The 22025-nt window shown below is 37.6% G+C and overlaps 1 pseudogene; it reads right to left on the bottom strand.

Annotated features, from left to right (window-relative positions):
• Window positions 1-122: 122 nt before the first annotated feature.
• LOC107861984 overlaps window positions 123-22025 on the bottom strand; it is a 32426-nt pseudogene continuing 10523 nt past the window's right edge.

Below are 22025 nucleotides of genomic sequence, written 5' to 3'. Positions count from 1 at the left end.
AATTCTCAAGTAATACATAATACAAAATAATTAGAACAAAACAATATCGAACACACAATAAGCAAATTAAGTCGACCATTTCGACACACATAAATTAAAATTTGGAAGAGAAAATTTTATGTTTAGTAGTATGGTGGTGGGGGAGATGGTAGCGGTGAAGCATAGGTGACGGATTGCTCGTACTTCTATGGAGGTGAGGCATACGTGACAGTTTGCTTGTAATAGTTTGCTGGTGGTGGAGGTGGTGAGTTATAGATTGTAGGCGATTGCTCGTAGTACTTTGATGGTGGTGGAGGAGATTTATAGAAAGGTGTAGATTCTTTGTAATATTCTAGCGGGGGATGAAATTTATAGGAAGGTGTAGATTCTTTGTAGTATGGTGGCGGGGGAGGGGATGTATAGGAAGGGGTAGATTCTTTATAGTATGGTGGAGGGGGAGGGAACTTGTAATAACAAGGTGATTGTTCATAATAAGTTGGTGGTGCGGTGAAGACTTGTAGTAAATTATTGTTAAGGTCTTAGTTTTGATGATTGGCAAATTGTATGTAAGTTATATGTTGGAACCTATTTCCTAGAGTTTATAATGACAAAGTTGCTGCGGATTAGGAAACAGGTTGGGCACACCTGTCACTATCACAGTCAACAGTCACAGCTGACACAAGGTACAAAAGTTGGTGGAAAAAGTTATTTCCACCTTTTTGCCTTAACCAATAGAATCGCTCCTAGGTTTTCTTGTATCTTAATATATAATTCTCATCTTCCTCAATAAGAAAACCAACGCTTCCATATTATTACAGCTAAATATCTTCTTGAAGCTGAAATCAAAGGCTACACACTGCAGTAGGAAACTTATTGTTCATAGAGTGTTATCTTTATTTCCTAGTTGCAATTTAGTCTATGTATATTGTTCTTAAACTTTTGCCTACGTTTTCTTACATTATAGTAGGTGTTCTGGTGTAACTTCTTTGTGTAATCACCTAGAGTTAGGTGATTGTCCAAGCTAGAGTTAGCTTGAGGAGTCTAGTTAGAGTTAGATGGAAGGTAAAGTAGTATAGTTACTGCTTGAGTTTTTCTGTAATAGAGTTATTCTAGGAAATAAAGGATTAGAAGGTTAATCCTTCGATTCTATATTCAAGAAGTTGCTTGAGTATATTTGAGCTTAGAAATCCTAGAGGCGGGTCATGGTTTTTCTCCCTTGAGCAAGGAGTTTCCATGTAAAAACCCTGTGTTTTCTCTTTACTGTATGTCTGCACTTCTTACATTATAGATCTATTAGCCCTTGTTGTGTGAGTGGATCTGGGAACAGGTCACTGAGGTGAGAAGTGTTACACCCCAAACCTTTATTTGGTATCGGCGTGGGTCTTCCTTAATAGAGCTGACACCTTGAAAGATCCTAAGAAATGGTTTCTCCTCCCAATCTAAAAGAAGGCCAATCAACTACAAGACCACCAGAATTCAACGGTGAATATTATGGGTGTTGGAAAACCAGAATGTATGACTTCATCATGGCTGAGGATTGTGATTTGTGGGATGTCATAGAAGATGGACCTTTTGTTCCTACTAGAACAGTAAAAATTGGTGTTGTAACTTCCCAGGTTCCCAAAACAAAAAAGAGTATGATGATGCGGATAAAAAGAAGATAGAGAAGGATTAAAAGGGCCAAAAAGATCCTTATATGTGGCACTTGTCCTGATGAGTACAATAGGATCTCTGTCTGTCAAACCGCCAAAGAAATTTGAGATTGTCTCCAGATAACTCATGAGGGAACCACTTAAGTGAAGCAGTCCAAAGTTGATATGCTGACAAATTAATATGAGACTTTTACCATGAACGAAGATGAATCCATCTAGGAGATTCGCACAAGGTTCACTGCAATAACCAATGAGTTATACTATCTGGGTAAAGTTATCCCAACCCACAAGCAGGTGAGAAAATTCTTGGGTCTACTGCCTAAGAGATTGGAGAGCAAAGTCAATGTTATTACTGAGGCCACAGTTATGAATAAGATGGCCATGGATGAGCTTATTGGCAATCTTAAAACATATGAGATGTTGAAGAAACTTGGGAAGCTAAAATATGAGCCCAAGGCTGAGAAGAATCTGGTTATGATGGTTTCTAAGGAAACTCCAAGTGTTGAAGAAGAAGAGAATGCTTACATTGCTAAGTGAGTCATCAAGGCATTAAAGAAATCTGAAGTTTTTCCCCGAAAAAAAAAAGAATACAGCATATACATCTTAAATGAAAAAGTAAATGATACATGCCACAAATATGGAAAGCCTGATAGAGTACAAAGATTATGTCCTATTATAGGTATGAATACAAAGATTATGCTAAGTAGAACAGTGAAAAGGAAGAAAGCAGGAAACAGGTTCAAAGAAGGTATAGCAAAAAGGTTGAAGCTGGTAGAGTAGCTATGCAAGCCATAGCTGCTCTAAGTAACTCTCTTTTAAATACTGATGAATCTAAACAACATGAAGATGTCTCCATGATAGCAATGGAGGATGATGCACACGTGTATGACTCCCTTTTTGCCTTGATGGTAAACTCAGATGAAGATAAAGATGATAAGGTAACACTTCTAGATATCAAAGAAAACCTCAAAAATTATTCTCTTGCTGAGTTGAAATCCCTTGCTGCTATATTGATTGATATTGTAAATGAACCCACTAAAGATAAAGAGTTTATTAAAGATAAATTTTGAAAAGTGTACAGAAGAAGTTGTTGAGTTAAATGTATTAGTAACTAAACTTCAGGCCACTAGTCAGTCATTGTCTGTTGAAAATTATTCCCTCAATGTAAAACTGAATAAAGTTTCTAGAGTCAAGTCAAAAGAGAAAAATGAAAACTCTCAGATTCAACTTGATCTAGAAGAAAAGTTGAGTGAGGCTAATGATGAAATGATTGCTTCACTAGAGAGGAGTGTTGTACTGGAGAAGGACCTGGATACTGTAAAGGCTAAACTTGATAAAGCTATGAAATACACCACTTCATCTGATTTACCCTATCAAGGCTTGTCAATCAAGGGTCAAATGGAAAATGAGGGATTGGTTGTCATAGTTTGTACCCTGCCTAAACCCCTTTAGCAAATATGTCTTTATCAAGGATAATTTGTTGTGTTTTACTATGACAAAAATAGACACACAAAGGAGTCATGTCCTGTAAGAGTTATTGCTCTAAAGGAGATCAAGGAATCTTTTTCTAAAAAGAGAATAAATATAAATCTACCTGTCTGGACAAGAAAGAACTTAATATTTCCTCTAACACTATACTGGGAGCTCAAGCTAAAATAGGTTCCCAAAACTGACAATTAATTATCATTGTAGGGAAAAGCTAGAGGAAGCAGCCACAACTAGATCATGAATAGTGGTTGTGCAAGACATATGAAAAGAAGAAATGGAAACTTCCTCTCGCTTAAGTCCCATGAAGGAGGAAGTGTTTTCTTTGGTGATGGTAATAAATGATACATTGTTGGTATTGGAAATATTGGGAATGGTTTGAATGAGGAAATTGATGATGTTCATTTTGTTTATGAACTCAAGTCAGTTTGCTAAGCGTTAGTCAAATCTGTGACAAGGGGAATAAAAGTAGATTTAGACCAAACAAATGCACCGTCATCAGAATCACTAATGGTAAGGAAGTGTTAACTGCCTGGAGAAATAAAAATATGTATTGTGCTAAGCTAATCTCCTACAAGTCCAAAAACTTAACCTATCTTAGTATACAAGAGGATGATGCTAATACATGGCATAGAAGACTTCGGCATGTCAGCTGTAAACTGCTCAACAAATTAATAAAGAGGGACCTGGTTCATAGGTTTCCAAGAGTGAAGTTTGTTAGCACCAAGGTATGTGATGCGTGTGCAAAAGGAAAACAAAATAAACCATCCTTCAAGCCCAAAAGGGAAGTCAATACATCTATACCCTTGCAACTTCTTCACATGGATTAGTATGGACCTATAAAAGTTGCCAACAGAGGAGGAAAGAAGTATATCTTGGTCATTCTAGATGACTACTTCAGATTTACCTAGACCTTCTTTATAAAATCAAAAGATGAGACACTTTATATGTTTGAGGCCTATCAAAGCAAGTGAAAATAAAGTACGATAAGAAGGTGGCAGCAATTAGATCAAATCATGGTGCAGAATTTGACAATGCCAAGTCAACGAATTCTATTCTGAGCTGGGAATCAGTCACAATTGTTTAGCTCCCAAAACACCTCAGCAAAATAGTGTCGTGGAGAGGAAAAATAAAACTCTTGTGGATATTGGGAGGACCATGTTGATAGGTTCTGGACTTTCTCATAAATTTTGGAAAGAATCCATCGACACAGCTTGTTATGTGATCAACAGGTGTCTTGTGAGATACATTCTACACAAAATTCCCTATGAACTTTTAACCAAAATAAAGCCCAAGCCGAGTTACTTCAAACCTTTTGGCTGCAAGTATTTTGTTTTGAATAATAGGAAAAAAGATCTTAAGAAATTTGATCCAAGAAGTGATAAGGAAATATTAATGGGTTATTCATCCACAAGCAAAGCTTACAGTATTTACAACAAGAGGAAAATATATGGAAGAGAGTGTTCATGTTGCATTTGCTGACGCAGGCAATAGTAGCAAGAGAAGCTCCCTCAATAATGATAATGATGAATTAGGAAATCCACTAGTTATTATATATAAGCTACACGAAGGGAATGATGATGTTGTGACTCAAGGTCTAAAATCAGAACCAGAAGATGAATATACAAGAGATCATCCAAATGAAGCGATTTTTTCATATTCTAATCCTCCATTTGGTGAAGGCAATGATCAGTCTTCTGAAGGTGATATCTCAATGAGAACTAATCCTAGGTCTAGTCAATTCACTTCCCTCAGATTTAGATGGAAGCATCAATCCTCCTACCCTCTTAATAATCTCATGTCTTCTCTAAACTCTAGAATGCAAACAAGGAATAGAGCCAAGAACCATTGTTCCTTCTCTGCATTATTGTCTCAAATTGAACTTATAAATATCAAAGAAGTACTAAATGATGCAGATTGGATCAATTCCATGCAAAGGAACTCCACCAGTTTGAATGAAGCAAGGTCTGGCATCTGGTCCAAGGCCTTCAGACAAAACTATCATAGGCACCAGGTGTGTGTACAGGAACAAGATAGATGAACATGAAATTACCATTATAAACAAGGCCAGGTTAGTTGTATAGGGCTATAATCAAAAAGATGGAATAGATTATGATGAGACTTTTGCTCCTCTAGCAAGAATGGAGGCAATTCGAATTCTTATTGCCTTTGCATCTTACATAGAGTTCAAGCTATTCCAAATGGATGTAAATAGTTCCTTGTTGAATAGTATTCTCAAGGAATAAGTGTTTGTCAAGCAACCTCCAGGGTTTAAAAATGTTGATCTACCTAATCATGTGTTTAAGCTTGACAAAGCCTTCTGTGATTTGAAACAAGCTCCCCGGTCTTGGTATGAAAGATTTTCTAAATTCTTACTTGACAATGGGTTCAAAAGAGGAAAAATTGACAACACACTATTTCTAAAAGACAGAGAAAGAAATCTTCTCATTGTTCAAGTCTATATGGATGATATCATATTTGGAGCCACCACCAGCTTCTTTTGTGATGAGTTTGTTAGACTAATAAGAAGTGAATTTGAAATGAGTATTTTGGTAGAACTAAACTTCTTCCTTGGATTGCAGATTAAGCAAGGTGCATTTGGAACTTCTATATGTCAACAGAAGTACATTCAAGAACTACTTAAGCAGTTTCATTTGGAGGATGCAAAGTCTATTAACACTGTCATAGGTACCTCCTCCAAACTAGATCTTGATGAACCTGGTTCCTTTGTAAGTGAATCCATTTATAGATGGATCATTGGTTCACTTCTCTACTTAATTTCTAGTAGACCTGATATTATTTTCAATGTTGGCATATGTGCTAGATTTCAAGCAAACTACAAGGAATTTCATTAGAAGAAAGCTAAGAGGATTATAAGATATATCAAGGGAACTCCTGATCCAGTTCTCTTTTATCTTTTTGGTGAATATTTTGACTTGGTTGGGTATGTTGATGCTGACTACGCAGGGTTCTTGGTGGATAGAGAAAACACTTCAAGAATGGCTCACTTTCTAGGATCATCTCTAATTTTCTAGGGTACCAAGAAACAGAACTTAGTGGCTCTCTCCACTACTGAATCTGAATGTGTTAAAGCTACTTTATGTTGTGCACAACTCCTATGGATCAAGCAACAGCTTGTAAATTTTGGCATTATCTTAGACCATGTTCCATTGTTTTATAATATATTAGTATAATAAATATGGCAAAGAATACAGTCCAGCATAAGAGAATAAAACATATTGGGGTTATACATCACTTCTTGAGATATGATATTGAAAAAAGGCTTAATTAAGATGGTTTTCTCTAACACTAATGATCAGATTGCTGACATTTTCATCAAAGCACTTAGCAGAGAATCATTTGAAAAAAACTGGTCCAGGCTCAGATTGATGAGACTAAGCTGAGTGTTTGCCACTCCTTTTCCTCCTCTTATATGGCTATGATTTGGTGGATAGGTATCTTGGTTATACTTTGTTTATTGCTTGACCTCATTGATGATGCCAAAAAGGGGAAGTTGTAGCTGAAAGGTTTGGGTATGTGTGATGATGTAATAGGTGGTTGGAGTTAGGAGTTCTCTTACTTAGAGGGAACTTGATACTCATTGATAGAGGGAATAAGGTATAGGATACCTATAATAGGAATTTAGTAATAGGCGGAATTGGTTGGATGAACTGGTGTGGCATGGTCTTATGGCATATGATGTGTTGCTGAGGGGTATACTGTGTTGTGTGTGGATGTCTAAAAATATTAAATGCTTGTATAGATTCATCATCAAAAAGGGGGAATTTGTTATGGTTTTAGTTTTGATGATTGACAAATTATATGTAAGTTGTAGGTTAAGACCTATTTCCTCGAGTTTATGATAAAAAGATATTGTAAATTAGAAAACAAGTTGGGATCACCTATCACTATCACAGTCAATAGTCACATCTGACGCAAAGTACAAAAGTTGGTGGGAAAAGTTGTTGCCAACTTTTTGCCTCAAACAATTGGATCGCTCCTAAATTTTCCTGTATCTTAATATATATTGTTCATCTTCCTCAATAAGAAAACCAATGCTTCCATATTCTTACAACTAAATATCTTCTTGAAGCGGAAATCAAAGGCTACAGACTACAATAGGAAACTGATTGCTCATAGAGTGTTATCTTTATTTCCTAGTTGCACTTTAGTCATTGTATATTGTTCTTAAACTTTTGCCTACGTTTTCTTATGATTGTAGTAGGTGTTTGTAATACCTCACAAAATCCTAGTCATTTCAGTCCTAAACAGCAGGCCAAAAGAGGCCCCAAACTTAGAAATTTTTTTTAGCTAAATGTTAAGACTTAGAATCATTTTAGACTTCAAAATTGGAGGATCTTATTTTCAACCTTTTCGACCTTAGTATGTCGATTTTCAAGTTGATTCATGATCAGGATCACTTGTAGGTCATCTCAGGCGAGTTTTGGATTTTTCGAACTAGCGTAAGGGTGAGTTTGGATGTCTAAAATAGCAAGGAGTCGCAATAGGGCCGCGCCGTGAGGGCCAGTTGACCCAGGCTTAAGTCGGTCCGCGAGGGCTGCTTGACATGAGCAGGGGTCACATTGCGATGGTTGCTTGACCCAAGCAGGGGTTGCGATGCAATGGGGACCCTTTCCAGTATACTTTTATTCGGGTCTGTAGGGGAAAATAGGTTATTTTCCCCTTACATTGTTCAGCCTTAACATAAAATTTAACATCCTAAAGGGCTAAATACAGTCATTATTCTCAAAATCATCCCAAAACAAGCCCTAGTTTCATCAAGCTCAAGAATCAAGTCTCAAGAACACACTACAATCTTCACAAAATTAATAATCAAGGTATGTTAGGTGTTCATCCTTGGGTTTCCTTCCACCCTTGGAGTTCAGAACCCTTTTTAAAACTTGAATTGTGATTCTCATGCTAGGAATTAAGATATGCTCATGTTTGTGTTGTTGTATGGGTTTCAAGTTAATATCCTATGAGTTTCCATGAAATTACGTTAGCATATGTGTTGAATTATGAGTCCCTCATGTCAAAACTCTTGAAGGTGCAAGATTATATTTTGATATAATGATGCCCTATATGTTATTCTTCATGTATCATAATCATGCTTCCCAAGTGTTTGATCGAATGTCCATATGAATTGAATAGTATAATCAAGACATGTAAGCATGTGTTCTCATTTATGTACAAGTTATAACCTCCGAGTGTGTGACTAAATGCCTCAATACACATCTCCCTTGATCAGAAAACAACCAAAGTACTATAATTTATTTCTCATGAGCTTGAGTGATGGTGTCACTATTGGTTAGAGTTCTCGGGGTATTACAATATCTCCCCCTTGGAAATATTCATCCCCGAATGTTGCCGGATAGGCCAAGAACAAGAAAAAATGAGGACGTACAGCTGGAATGACTCACTCAAAGGACTAACTTCACTCTATACTTTCGGAAACTATACAAAATGCACGAATTCATGATGGAAGTAGACACACATCTGAATCTTTAATAAGAAGGGGGCAGAATTAAAAAAGAATGGTACCTTCTGCTCGCTCCGAACTCACAGAAAAGAGGTGAGGGTACTTGGCTCGCATATCAGCTTCGGCTTCCCAAGTAGCACCCTCAACAAATTGATTTTGCCAAAGCACTTTAACCTAAGAAACTTCTTTATTCCTTAGCCTACGGATCTAAAAATCCAAAATCTTAATCTAAATCTCCTCGAATGAAAGGCTATCCTAAATATCTAAGCTTTTGGAAGAATCAACCACGACAGAATCACCAATACACTTATTAAGCATAGAAATATGGAATACCGGATGAATGCTAGACAACTCTACAGGTAACTCCACTTCATATGCTACTTTCCCAACACGGCTCATAATCTTGTATGGACCAACATAATGGGGACTAAGCTTTCCCTTCTTCCCAAATCTCTTTACCCCTTTCATGGGTGAAACCTTCAAGTACACCAAATCATTAACATTAAACAAAAGATCTTTTCTTCTCACATCCGCATACGACTTCTGACGACTTTGAACGGTCTTCAATCTTTCTCGAATCAACTTAACTTTTTCTATAGCCTCGAACACAACATCAGGCCCAATCACAGCTGTTTCTCCTACTTTAAACCAACCTATAGGTGATCTACATCTTCTCCTATACAAAGCTTCGAATGGGGCCATCTGAATACTAGAATGGAAGCTATTATAATACGCAAATTCGATCAATGGCAAGTACTCATCCCAACTACCTTTAAAATCAAGCGCATATGCCCTCAATATGTCCTTCAAAGTCTGAATAGTCCTCTCAGCCTGACCATCAGTCTGGGGATGAAAAGCGAGACTCAAATGAACTTGGGTACCAAGACACTTCTAAAAGGCTCTCCAAAACTGTGAAGTAAACTGAGTACCCCTATCTGAGATGATAGATAAAGGAACTCCATGCAATCTGACTAACTTACGGATATAAAATCTAGCATAATCCTTAGCTATATAATAAAAATGCACTGGCAAGAAATGAGCTGATTTAGTCCACCGGTCTACAACAACCCAAATTGAATCATGATGACGATAAGAAGGAGGCAAACCAATTACAAAATCCATATTCACTTCTTCCCACTTCCAAGTAGGAATGCTAAACTCTTACATTACACCACCGGGCCTTTGGTTCTCTACCTTAACTTGTTGATAAGTAGACCACTTTACCACAAATCCTGCTATGTCTTTCTTCATACCGTTCCACCAATAGATTTCTCGCAAATCGTGGTACATATTGGTAGCACCGAGATAAACAAAATATTATGCACCATGCACTTCATCCATAATTCTCTGCCTTAGATAATCAACATCGGGAACACACAATCTACCCTATAATCTCAACACACCATCTACCCGTTGGGAGAAAACCTTTACCTTTTGGTCCTTAACTGGCTCCTTCAGTCTGACCAAACTAGGATCCTTGTCTTGCTTCTTCTTTACCTCCGAGATCAAAGAGGACTCAGAACTACTCTGAACTAACATACTCCCTTCAGCAGAATCAAGCAATCTAACACCCAACCTAGCCAAACGATGCACATCACGAGCTAATTCTTTCTTATCATTCTCTACATGAGCTACACTACCCATAGACAACCTGCTAAGAGCATCTGCCACAACATTGGCCTTGTCCCGGGTGATACAACACACTCATATCATAGTCTTTTAGCAACTCTAACCATCTTCTTTGCCTAAGATTCAACTCCCTCAGAGTAAACACATACTGCAGGCTTTTGTAATCAGTAAACACATCAACATGAACAACATACAAATAATGTCTTCACAATTTCAATAAAAAACTACAACTGCTAATTCAAGATCATGGGTTGGGTAATTTTTCTCATGAGGCTTCAACTGTCTAGAGGCATAAGCTATAAATTTACCCCTCTGCATCAACACACAACCCAAACCAACTCTAGAAGCGTCACAATACACCACAAAACCATTAGTACCATCGGGTAAAGCTAACATTGGGGCAGAAGTGAGTCGAGTTTCAACTCCTGAAAACTCTTCTCACAGGCATCTGTCTACTGGAACTTAACTTTTTTTTTGGTCATCCGGGTCATGAAAGACGCAATGAAAGAGAAGCCCTTAACAAAATGATGGTAGTAACCAGCTAGAACCAAGAAACTCCTAATGTCGGATGGGGAGGTAAGTCTAGGCCAATTCTTTACAACTTCTGTCTTTTGGGGATCGACTCTAATGCCTTCGGCGGAAACAATGTGACCCAGAAAAGCAACTGTCCTTAGACAAAATTTACACTTGCTAAATTTAGCATATAATTTATGACCTCTAAGAGTTTGCAAGACAATTCTAAGATGGTCGGCATGATTATCCTCTCTTTGGAAATACACAAGAATATCGTCTATGAATACAATGATAAACATATCAAGATATTGCTTGAACACTCAATTCATGAGGTCCATGAAGGCTACTGGAGCATTGGCTAACCCAAAGGACATGACAAGAAACTCAAAGTGACCATAATGGGCTTGGAAGGCTATCTTTGGAATATCACACTCTATCTAAGGTCTATCTTTAAGAAATAACTTGTACCCTATAGCTGATCAAATAAATCATCGATTCTAGGAAGAGGGTACTTGTTCTTGGTAGTTATCTTGTTGAGTTGAAGGTAATCAATGCACATACGCAATGTACCATCTTTCTTACACACGAATAAAACAGGTGCACCCTACAGGGAAACACTGGGTATGATAAAGCCTTTGTCTAAGAGATCCTTGAGTTGCTCCTTTAACTCTTTAAGTTTTGCAGAAGCCATACGATACTGAGGAATGGAAATGGGCTGAGAGCCAGGAAGGAGATCAATCTTGAATTCTATTTCTCTATCAGGTGGAACCCCTGAGAGATCTTCTGGGAAAACATCGAGAAACTCATTAACAATGCTAACTAACTGAATAGTCAGAGTCTTGGACTTGAGGTCTTTAACTCGAACTGGTGATAGATGCAACCCTTGGAAATCAACTTCCTAGGTTTGAGCTAGGATATGAAATGGATCTTCGGAGTTACAGAACTCCCGGACCACTCAAAAATAGGCTCGTGAGGAAACTGAAACTTGACCACTTGAGTACGACAATCTATAGATGCATAGCATGAGTGAAGCCAATCTATACCCAGAATGACGTCAAAATTAACCATATCTAGCTCAATCAAATCAGCATATATGACCCGATAAAGGACAGTGATAGGACACTTCTTATACACTCGCTTAGAAATAACAAATTCTCCTATCAGGGTAGAAACCAGAATAGGCTCAGGAATCCGTTCTGGCTCCATCTTAAAATTTATAGCAACCAGAGGTGTCACATAAGAGAAACTCAAACTGGGGTCCATCAATACATACACATCAAAATAAAAGACACAGAGCATTCCGGTGGCAACATCTGGAGATTCCTCGTGCTCCTGGCGAGGTGGTATAGCATAGAAGCAATTTTGGAGCGAACTGCCAGCAGTACTAGAAAAGGCGCCCTGAGGAGGATCTAGGTGGATTAGGGGAGTGGGGGCATTGGTAGCCTTACTCTGGGGATGAGAATCTCGACTCCTCTTTCTAGAATACGAAAAATCTCTAAGTTGGTCGCCCAAATTGCCACAACCAAAGAAACCCCTCTGATCAACAAAACACTCGCCAAAATGATCTCTACCACACTTAGCACATAAAGAAGGATGAGGTATGTTACTTATACTTTCCTAAGACCTGGATAGGATAGGCCTGTTCCTCTACTCCTGCCTGCTTCTAGGAGCGGGAGCATGAACTGAGGAAGGCGCAGGCATAAACGGACGTCTTTGGAATTAGGGACGGTTCTCTCTATGGAATTTGAACTGACCGAATCCCTACTATTCTGATCTAGCTCTTTTATTCCTTCTTACTCTCTCCCTCTCTTTCACCTTATCATCTTCAATCTGTTACTCGCTCCCTCTCTTTTACCTTATCATCTTTAATCTGTTGGGCATGTATCATCAATCGAGAAAGTTCCATGTCCCTATTAAGCATAGCAAATCTACATTCTTTCACAATATAACTCGACATGCCGGTCACGAACTTTCTCATGATAGTCCTGGATTCAGCCATCATACTAGGAGCATATTTGGATAACTAATTAAATCTAAGACAATAATCCTTAACAGTCATGGAGCCTTGTCTGAAATTTATGAACTCCTCTATCTTTACTTTCCTGATCTCAAGAGAAAAGAATCTATCTAAGAATGTATCCTAGAATAACTGCCAAGTTATGGGAGCGGTATTGTCCCCTCTACTCTCCCTCTACATCTCCACCCAATCATATGCAACATCTTTCATTCGATAGACAGCCAATTCTACACTCTCCTTCTTAGTCACGTGTATAGTCTAGGTGATCTTTCCTACTTCATCCAAGTACATCTGTGGATCTTTACCTACATTTGATCCATAGAACTCAGGAAGATTCATCCGTATAAAGTCACAAACTTGAGCTACAATAGAATTATTCTCTTACAGAGGCAGAACAGTAGCCTGGGCGTTAACTTGAGCATTGGCGGTAACTGCTTGGGCTAGCGCCTGAAAAGCTGCCAAAAATTCCGCATGAGACACATGCTCGTTCAAGAGAGCAATGGGTTGAGGTTGCTAGTTGTTTCTATGAGATCAATAAGGAGGCATTTTCTGTTATAATAGAGCACGAGTTAATCATAGATAAAGAGACAATTGTAGGCACGCTAAACTTTAGAAAGAAAAAAATGACTTTTTGTAAAACATCTCGTAGCCTCTTACTTATAGATGCTGTGCACTACACACCGATGATCAAGACTCTATGTAACACGGCTTGTCAGACTCCCTAGGACCTAGGATTCCTTAAACCTTAGGATCTGATACCAAGCTTGGTAACGCCCAAAATTTCTATCCCAAGACATCACACGGTGCTTAGGGCTACACGTAGCCCCAAGCTAACCCTTAAAGCCAGACACTACCTCAAGGAACTCAATTAAATAATAGTCATGCATAGTTAAGAGGTATATCACATCGGGTTCAAGAGAGATACTAGAGAATACTAAACTGTACAACCAAAATATATATTGAATGTCTGTACATACCATCCCTCTAGTCTGATAAAGCCTCTATACATTAAAATCAAGGAGCCTTTGGGACAAACCCCTAACTGACTCAACAGTACTGAAAGCCATAACAAAAAAATAAAATCACAAAAATATTGATACGGTCCTCGAGCCATGATGACTCACCACTGAGGAAACGTAGTGAGTCACTCAAATATCGCTAATGCGGCTACGGCTAAGTACCTGAACCTACATTACGAGAAAATGTATCCCATAGGAAAAATATGTGGGTCAGCACTTTGGAATGTTTTGAGTATGTAGGGGTGCATGCAATAATGTAAATATCATCATCAATTTTATGAAAATATGCATATGGACAATGATGGCTCACTTGGCTTAAGTTAGATTAAAACATACTTTTCATGATCTCATAGTAAATAAATCATATAATAAAAAACTCATAAATCATCAAAAACAACTCAACTCTTTACCTCAATTCTCAGAGTGACTCGATAATTCAAGAAACTCAACTCTTATGGAAATGAGAGGTTATTATAACCGACATAAATCATGTGAGATACATGGAGTCCAACATTTTGCCCTCGTAAGTAGAGAACCCCACATTGGTGGGAGCGTCATACTTTTGCTAGGGAGTACAACCTCAATTTAGTGATCACAATCTCATAATCGGCCTCTAGCCCATAAAAATCAATACCAATCCTACGGTGGCACATAGTTTTGGGGGAAATACCACATTTCTCACTCGGTGCTAAATACTACTCCCAGACATAAGCTCCAAACGCGTAAGAAAATCCACCACAAATATCACAAGGGTCTATTATAAAGATCAAATCAAGTCTCTTTCGCATTTATTAAATCATAATCAATTTGTGAATTCCTAACTCGACTCAAATCAAATCAATCTTTCTAAATATCAAAATATATCAATTCATTAAATCATGGCAACATCAATAACTTTGAGGAAATATCAGGACTCATTGTAAAAACTTAATCTCATGAATCAATATACTCAATTATCTGATTTTTCATAAGGAAGCTTAAAGCTTGACACATATCTTGAAAGCACTTGAAATATCAACTCATGGTAAAAATATGAAATTCACAATATTAAGTATCAAGTCATAACTTGGGAATAGTAAAATAATCATGTATAACAAAGCTTGAATAATTTATATTCTCATAGTCTCATGATGAAGTAATTTGGGTATAAACCCACTTGCAAAATCATATAAATCCATAATAGAAATCAAAGCTTTGGGCACAAGAACGAAAGGATTGCTCTTGTTCAAAAAACCACATACCTTAATCTTTAAAATTGGATGAATTATAGTGCTCGAGACTCTATCCGCACTTGTAATAAATGATTCTTGAAGCCCACACTATGAGTAACTTGGTTCTTGAAGAAATCTTGAAGATTTATGGATGATTTTTGAAAGATTAATGTTCTTGAATGAAACCCTAGATATATTTTCTTAAGAGAATTGAAAGAGAAAATAAAGAAATTAGGGTTTGGATGGGGATTCTCATATATATAAGTGCCTCCAAAAGATGGGAAAAGACCAAAATACCCTTGCAAAAACGTCCTTTAATTGCTCAAAAAATAGTTGATGATATTTGTGACAAGTCATCATGAAATATCATCACAAAAGGGTGGAATTTATGACTTTCTGCTTAAGGTGACGACATTTTGTGACAAGCCGTCAGACTTGTGACAAGTCGTCACAAAATGTCGTCACACAGTTTTCAGGCTAATACGTTGGCGTAAAATAGGCATAACTTATCGCTCCGACATCGGATTTAGGTGAAATTGGTACCATTGAAAAGCTAATTCAATTATATATCTATTGGTGGGTCATGAGCTCAAAATTTCTTAGGGTAACTATAGTTATTCTTGTTTGAATTTGACTATGGCAAAATCTTTCTCAAGAATTCAATCGGTAAGGGATGTTTAGATTCACCTAATCGCTTGGACATCTTTGAGGCCTTAATACATATCACCCTTGATAAAAAAACAACCAAAGTAATATAATTTATTTCTCATGAGCTTGAGTCATGGTGGCACTATTGGTTAGAGTTCTTGGGGTATTACATACAGACTCTCAGAGTTTATCAGTTATTCGCCAAATTCTGTAAATATGAATTTTGGCTAAGGTTAGTAGATTGTCTTGGTCATATAGTTTCCGATGATGTTATTAGAGTAGATTATCAAAATATCAAAATAGTGAGAAACTGGCCCAGACCCATCTCTCCATCAGACATTAGGAGTTTCTTAGGTTTGGATAGCTATTACCAACGATTTGTTAAAGGATTTTCATCTATTGCATCTGCTATATCCAGGTTGACTCAAAAGAAAGTCAAGTTTCAGTGATTATATTCTTGTAAGAAGTGTTTTCAGAAGTTGAAGACTCGACTCACTACAGCCTCAGTTCTGACTTTGTTCGATAGTTCAGATGGATTTGTTTTTTATTATGATGCTTCTAGAGTTGATTTGGGTGTGTTTTGATACAAAGAGGTAAGGTCATATCCTATGCCTCTAGACATCTTAAGCCTCATGAAAAGAAGTATCCCACCCATGATCTTGAGTTAGCAACTGTTATGTTTGCCTTAAAGATTTGGAGGAACTATTTGTATGGGATACATATTGATGTGTTCACAGACCACAAAAGCCCGCGGAATGTATTTTCTCAAAAAGACCTAAACCTACGCCAGAGAAGGTGGTTAGAGTTATTGAAAGATTATGACATGAGTGTTCTATATCATCCGTGCAAGGCCAATGAGTGGCTAATGCTCTCAGTAGATTTTCCATGGGTAGTGTTACTCACGTTGAAGATGGTAAGAAAAAGTTTATTTAGGAAGTTCATCAGCTTTCTAGGTTAGGTGTTCATTTGGTTGATTCAAATAAGGGTAGTGTCTGGGTCCAGAATAGTTCGAAATCATCTTTGGTTTCTAAGGTGAAACAAAAGTAGGACAGGGATCCCAGTTTAATTAAGCTGAAGGAGTCAGGCAGAGACCAGAAAGTGGAGGTTTTCTCCCAAGGGGAGATGGTATATTATGTTCCCAGGGTAGACTTTGTGTGCCATGGGTGAATGACATGAGGCAGTGGATTCTTGCGAAGTGCCTGGTGTGTATTACTCAATTCACCCAGGGGCCACTAAGATGTACTGCAACTTATGGGAAATCTATTGGTAGAGTGGGATAAAGAGAGACATTACAGAGTTTGTGGCTAAGTGCTCTATATGTTAGCAGGTTAAGATTGAGCATCAGAAGAATAGTGGGTCTATACAGGAGTTCAGTATTCCCACTTAGAAGTAGGAGAAAGTGAACATAGACTTCGTGATAGGTTTTCCTCGTACTCATCGTCAGCATGATTTGATTTGGGTTTTTGTAGACAGGATGACCAAGTCCGCCCATTTTTTTCTAGTTCCTATCTCTTACTCAGCCGAGGACTATGCCAAGCTCTATGTTAGAGAGTTGGTCAGATTGGACGGTGTTCCCTTGTCCATTATTTCAGATAGAGGTATGCAGTTCATCTCTCACTTTTGGAAAGCCTTCCAGAAAGGTCTTGGTACGCAAGTCTACCTTAGTACAGCCTTCCACCCTCAGATAGATGGTCAAGCAGAAAGGACTATCTAGACTTCAGAAAACATATTGAGAGCGTGTGTTGTTAACTTTAAGGGTAGTTGGGATGACCACTTTCCTTTGATTGAGTTTACACATAATAACAACTATCATTCCAGTATCCAGATGGCTCCATTTGAGGCACTTTATAAGAGGAGATGTAGATCTCCCATTGGTTAGTTTGAGGTAGGAGAGACTGCGTTGGTAGGGCTTGACCTAGTATTTGATTCCTTAAAGAAGGTTCAATTGATAAGAGAGAGGCTCAAGACAGCTGAGAGCCGATAGAAATTGTATGCAGATATGAGAAGGAAAGACCTCGAGTTTAAGATTGGAGACTTTGTGTATTTGAAAATCTCTCCCATGAAGGGATTTAAGATATTCGGCAAGAAGGGGAAACTTAGTCCTTGATATATTAGTCCTTATAGGATTCTTAGTCACTTCGGTAAGGTAGCTTATGATCTTGAGTTACCTGTAGACTTAGCACTCGTGCGCCTAGTGTTTCATGTCTCATTGCTAAAGAAGTATATTGGTGACTCAGCAGTTGTAGTCCCTATAGAGAGTGTAGATGTTTAGAACAGTCTCTCTTATGAGAAAATCCCAGTATAAATCCTCGATCATCAGATTTGCAGACTAAGAAACAAAGAAGTCCCTTTGGTCAAAGTTCTTTGGCGGAATCAGTCTATTAAGGGAGCTATTTGGGAAGAAGAAGCAGACATGAGAAATAAGTATCCTCACATCTTCTCCGTAAACTTAGACTCAGCCTAAAGCAATAGCCTTTCTTAGATTTACTCTATTCCATGCTCAGTTACAGATTCATAATACTCTCATACCAGTCACGCATTCATGAAATGGTTCATTATGTATCATGTCTTTAGAGTTCAGTTATGCTTCAGTTATGCATGTCGTTATAAGTATAGTTCCTCAGTTACTCTCAGTTCAATCAATCTAATTTGAGGATGAATGTTCCAAAGAGGGAGATATTGTAAAACCCCACAAAATCCTAGTTATTTCAGTTCTAAACAGCATGCCAAAAGAGGCTCCAAACTTAGAAAAAAATTTCAGCTAAATGTCAAGACTTAGAATCATTTTAGCCTTCAAAATTGAAGGATCTTATTTTCGACCTTTCTGACCTTAGTATGTCAATTTTCAAGTTGATTCATGATTAGGGTCACTTGTAGGTCATCTCAGGCAAGTTTCAGATTTTTTGGACTAGCGTAAGGGTGAGTTTGGATATCCAAAATAGCAAGGGGTCACGATAGGGCTGCACCATGGGGGCTAGTTGACCCAGGCCCAGGGTCGCACCGCGAGGGCTACTTGACCTGAGCAGAGTTCATGTCGCGATGGCCGCTTGACCCAAGCAAGGGTCACGATGCATTAGGGACCCTGTCCAGCATTTTTTATTCGGGTCTGCAGGCAGCCTTAACACAGAATTTAACATCCTAAATGGCTAAATACACTCATTATTCTCAAAATCATCCCAAGAACAAGCCCTAGTTTCATCAAGCTCAAGAATCAAGTCTCAAGAACAAACCATAATCTTCGCAAAATCAATAATCAAGGTATGTTAGGTGTTCATCCTTGGGTTTCCTTTCACCCTCGGAGTTCAAGAACCCTTTTTAAAACTTGAATTGTGATTCACATGCTATGAATTGAGATATTCTCATGTTTGTGTTGTTGTATGGGTTTCAAGTTAAGATTCTATGAATTTTTAGGAAATTACGTCAGCATATGTGTTGAATTATGAGTCCCTCATGTCAAAACTCTTGAATTTGCAAGATTACATGTTGAAATTATGATGCCCTATAAGTTATTCTTCATGTATCACAATCATTCTTCCCAAGTGTTTGATAGAATGTCTATGTGAATTGAATAGTGTAATCATTACATGTTAGCATGTGTTCTCATTCATGTATAAGTTATAACCTCTGAGTGTGTGACTAAATGCCTCAATGAATGAATTGTGAACAATTGACCATTGCTATGTTTTTAAGAATTGTCATGCTTTATTATTGATGCTATCGAATCCTGGGGGTATTTATTACCCAAAATATCTAGATGTTTACTTAGTCGCATTAGAAGTAGAATAGACCCAGTAAAGTTTAAGAATAGTAGAACTCAGTCAGTAATAGAAATCAGTGAACTCATTCTAGTTCAGTCAGTTAACACGGTCAGTGTCAGTTCAGTCAAGCTTAGTACAATCTAGTGATCTGTGTCTATTCAGTTAGGAGTAGGATTCAGCACTGAGAAAACCCAGAAGGATGGGGGTATTCCCGCCAGCAGAGGATTTAACCCTTAGTAGCAGTCCCTGCATTACAAAACTGCGTATCCAACATAGGGTAAGACATCCTCTTGCCAGACTAATGTTGATGCAACCATATATATATATATATATATATTCCATGTGTCTTTCTATCAGATTAGGGTTGACCCAGTATTGTTAGTATTCTTTGGCAAAGTGCTGACACCCTTCCAACTGGGGTCATAGGTTGGACCCCAACTCAGTTTATAATTGGGGTATGTCGATTAGATGAACACTCCCACAATTATATTTTTAGAATTCAGTACTTAGTAATCAATATTCAGCCTTAGAATTCAGTAAAGAACTTAAATAGTTCTACAGAACCATAACTATCAGTTACTTAGCCATCAGAATTCAGTACTTTAATAACATTCTAAACCTCAGTTATCAGTAATTCAGTTATCAGTAATCTCAGATATTAGTCACTTAGTTATCAGAACTCAGTATTCAGCTTCAGTATAAAATTAGATATAGTATATATACATGTACATGTACAGTATTGCATAATCAATATTTATAGTAGTTTCAGTTATCCATGTACTCTCACTCAGTTATATACATATCATTCAGTTAGTTGTTGTTCATGCATATGAACCCATGTATATCAGCCTACCTTACTTATCATACCAGTACATTCCACGTACTGACACATACTCTTTCTTTGCGCTATGATGCCTTATATCATAGGCTTGGACGCTCAAGGTCCTAACCGTACTTAGCAGCTCAGACTATCAACAGTAGATATAATGGTGAGTCCTTATACTTCAAGGACAGAGTTATTTATCTCAGTATTCTAGTTAGTTCAATAGTCAGAGTTAGCTAGGGATTTGTCCTATCAACTCCATATTCGGATAGTTAGAGGTTTTCAAACTATCACAGAAAAATATTTAGTTTTTCTCAAATGTTATGATCAGTACATTCAGTTATTATTTTAGTATTTTGAGAACCTTATGGCATTTTTGTTATACTTTTGCATATGATTTTTAGTATTGTTATTCAGTACTCATAGAAGGTGCCAGTCATGGGTTAGATTGTGATCCTTTAGGGTCATAAGCACCGTGTGACGTCCAGGGTGTAGACTCGGGGTGTTACAGTGTTGTGGTGTAGCTTATTTTTGCAATCATCTAGGGTAATTGTCCAATCTAGAGTTAGCGTGAGGAGTCCAATTAGAGTTAGCTGGAAGGTGAAGTAGTAGAGTTACTGTTTGTGTTTCCCTATAATAGAGTTATTTCTAGTAAACAACGGATTAGGAGGTTACTCTTTGGAGTCTGTATTCAAGAAGTAGAATAAGTATAGTGTAGCTTAGAAATCCTAGAGGCAGGTCATGGTTGTTCTCCCTTAAACAAGTAGTTTCAATGTAAAAACTCTGTGTTCTCTCTTTACTGTATTTCTAGACTTCTTACTTTATAGATCTCTTAGTCCTTATTGTGTGAGTAGATCTGGGAAAAGCACTCTGAGGTGAGAATAAATAAACCCCAACGCTTCAACTATTGACTTGGAATATTTTGGTGGTGTTGACGATTTAAAGTATTTTGAAGGAGCAGGTGATTTGTAATATTTTGATGGTGATGGTGACTTGTAGTAATAGTGTATCGATGGAACAGGCGATCTACAATATTTTGTATGTGATAGAGATTTATAATACTTTTAAGGTGATGGTGAGTTGTAATAGCTCTTTGAAGGGGTGGGCGACTTATGGTACTTTGAAGGAACGGCTACCTTGTAGTACTTCTTTGAAGGGATGGGTGCCTTGTAGTAGTTCTTTGAAGGAACAGGCGACTTATAGTAATTCTTTGAAGGGGCGAGTGACTTGTAGTACTTTGAAGTAATGGGTGTGTTATAGTACTTCTTTGAAGGGACAAGCGCCTTGTAGTAGTTCTTTGAAGGAATAGGCGATTTGTAGTAGTTCTTTGAAGGAGCAGGTGATTTGTAATACTTCACTACTATTGGCGATTTGTAGTAGTGCTTTGAAGTAGTAGGCGACTTGTAATAGCCATGCTCCGAAGGCACCGGTGATTTGTAGTACTTGTTAGAGTTGTAAGAAGGTGAATGAGAATTATACCCATATGGGTAATCAGCAACAACAGTTCTAGCTACAAAGCAAATTGCTAAAGCACCAATAAGTAAATAACTAAAGCTTCTTATTTTGATTGTAAAGAAAAGGATAAAACAAAAACTTGTGTTGCATAAATGAGTGGGAACTCTTGTTTTTATACTGCAATATGACATCCTTCTTAAAACATTTGAAATATCTTCATGGTTAGTCAATAAGATCACAGCGCAAAGTCCAAATAATGACTAGGTCAATACTTAGTGGGAAGCATTTATTAGATGACTGCATAAATAATTACAACAACAATAATAAGAGCCCTAATATAGTCCCATCATTGGAGTC

Source organism: Capsicum annuum, chromosome 1 (assembly GCF_002878395.1).
Source record: "Capsicum annuum cultivar UCD-10X-F1 chromosome 1, UCD10Xv1.1, whole genome shotgun sequence".
In the NCBI taxonomy this organism is placed as follows: Eukaryota; Viridiplantae; Streptophyta; class Magnoliopsida; order Solanales; family Solanaceae; genus Capsicum; species Capsicum annuum.
Note: the sequence above shows the minus strand (reverse complement) of the source record. Positions and strands in the feature narration are given on the sequence as shown.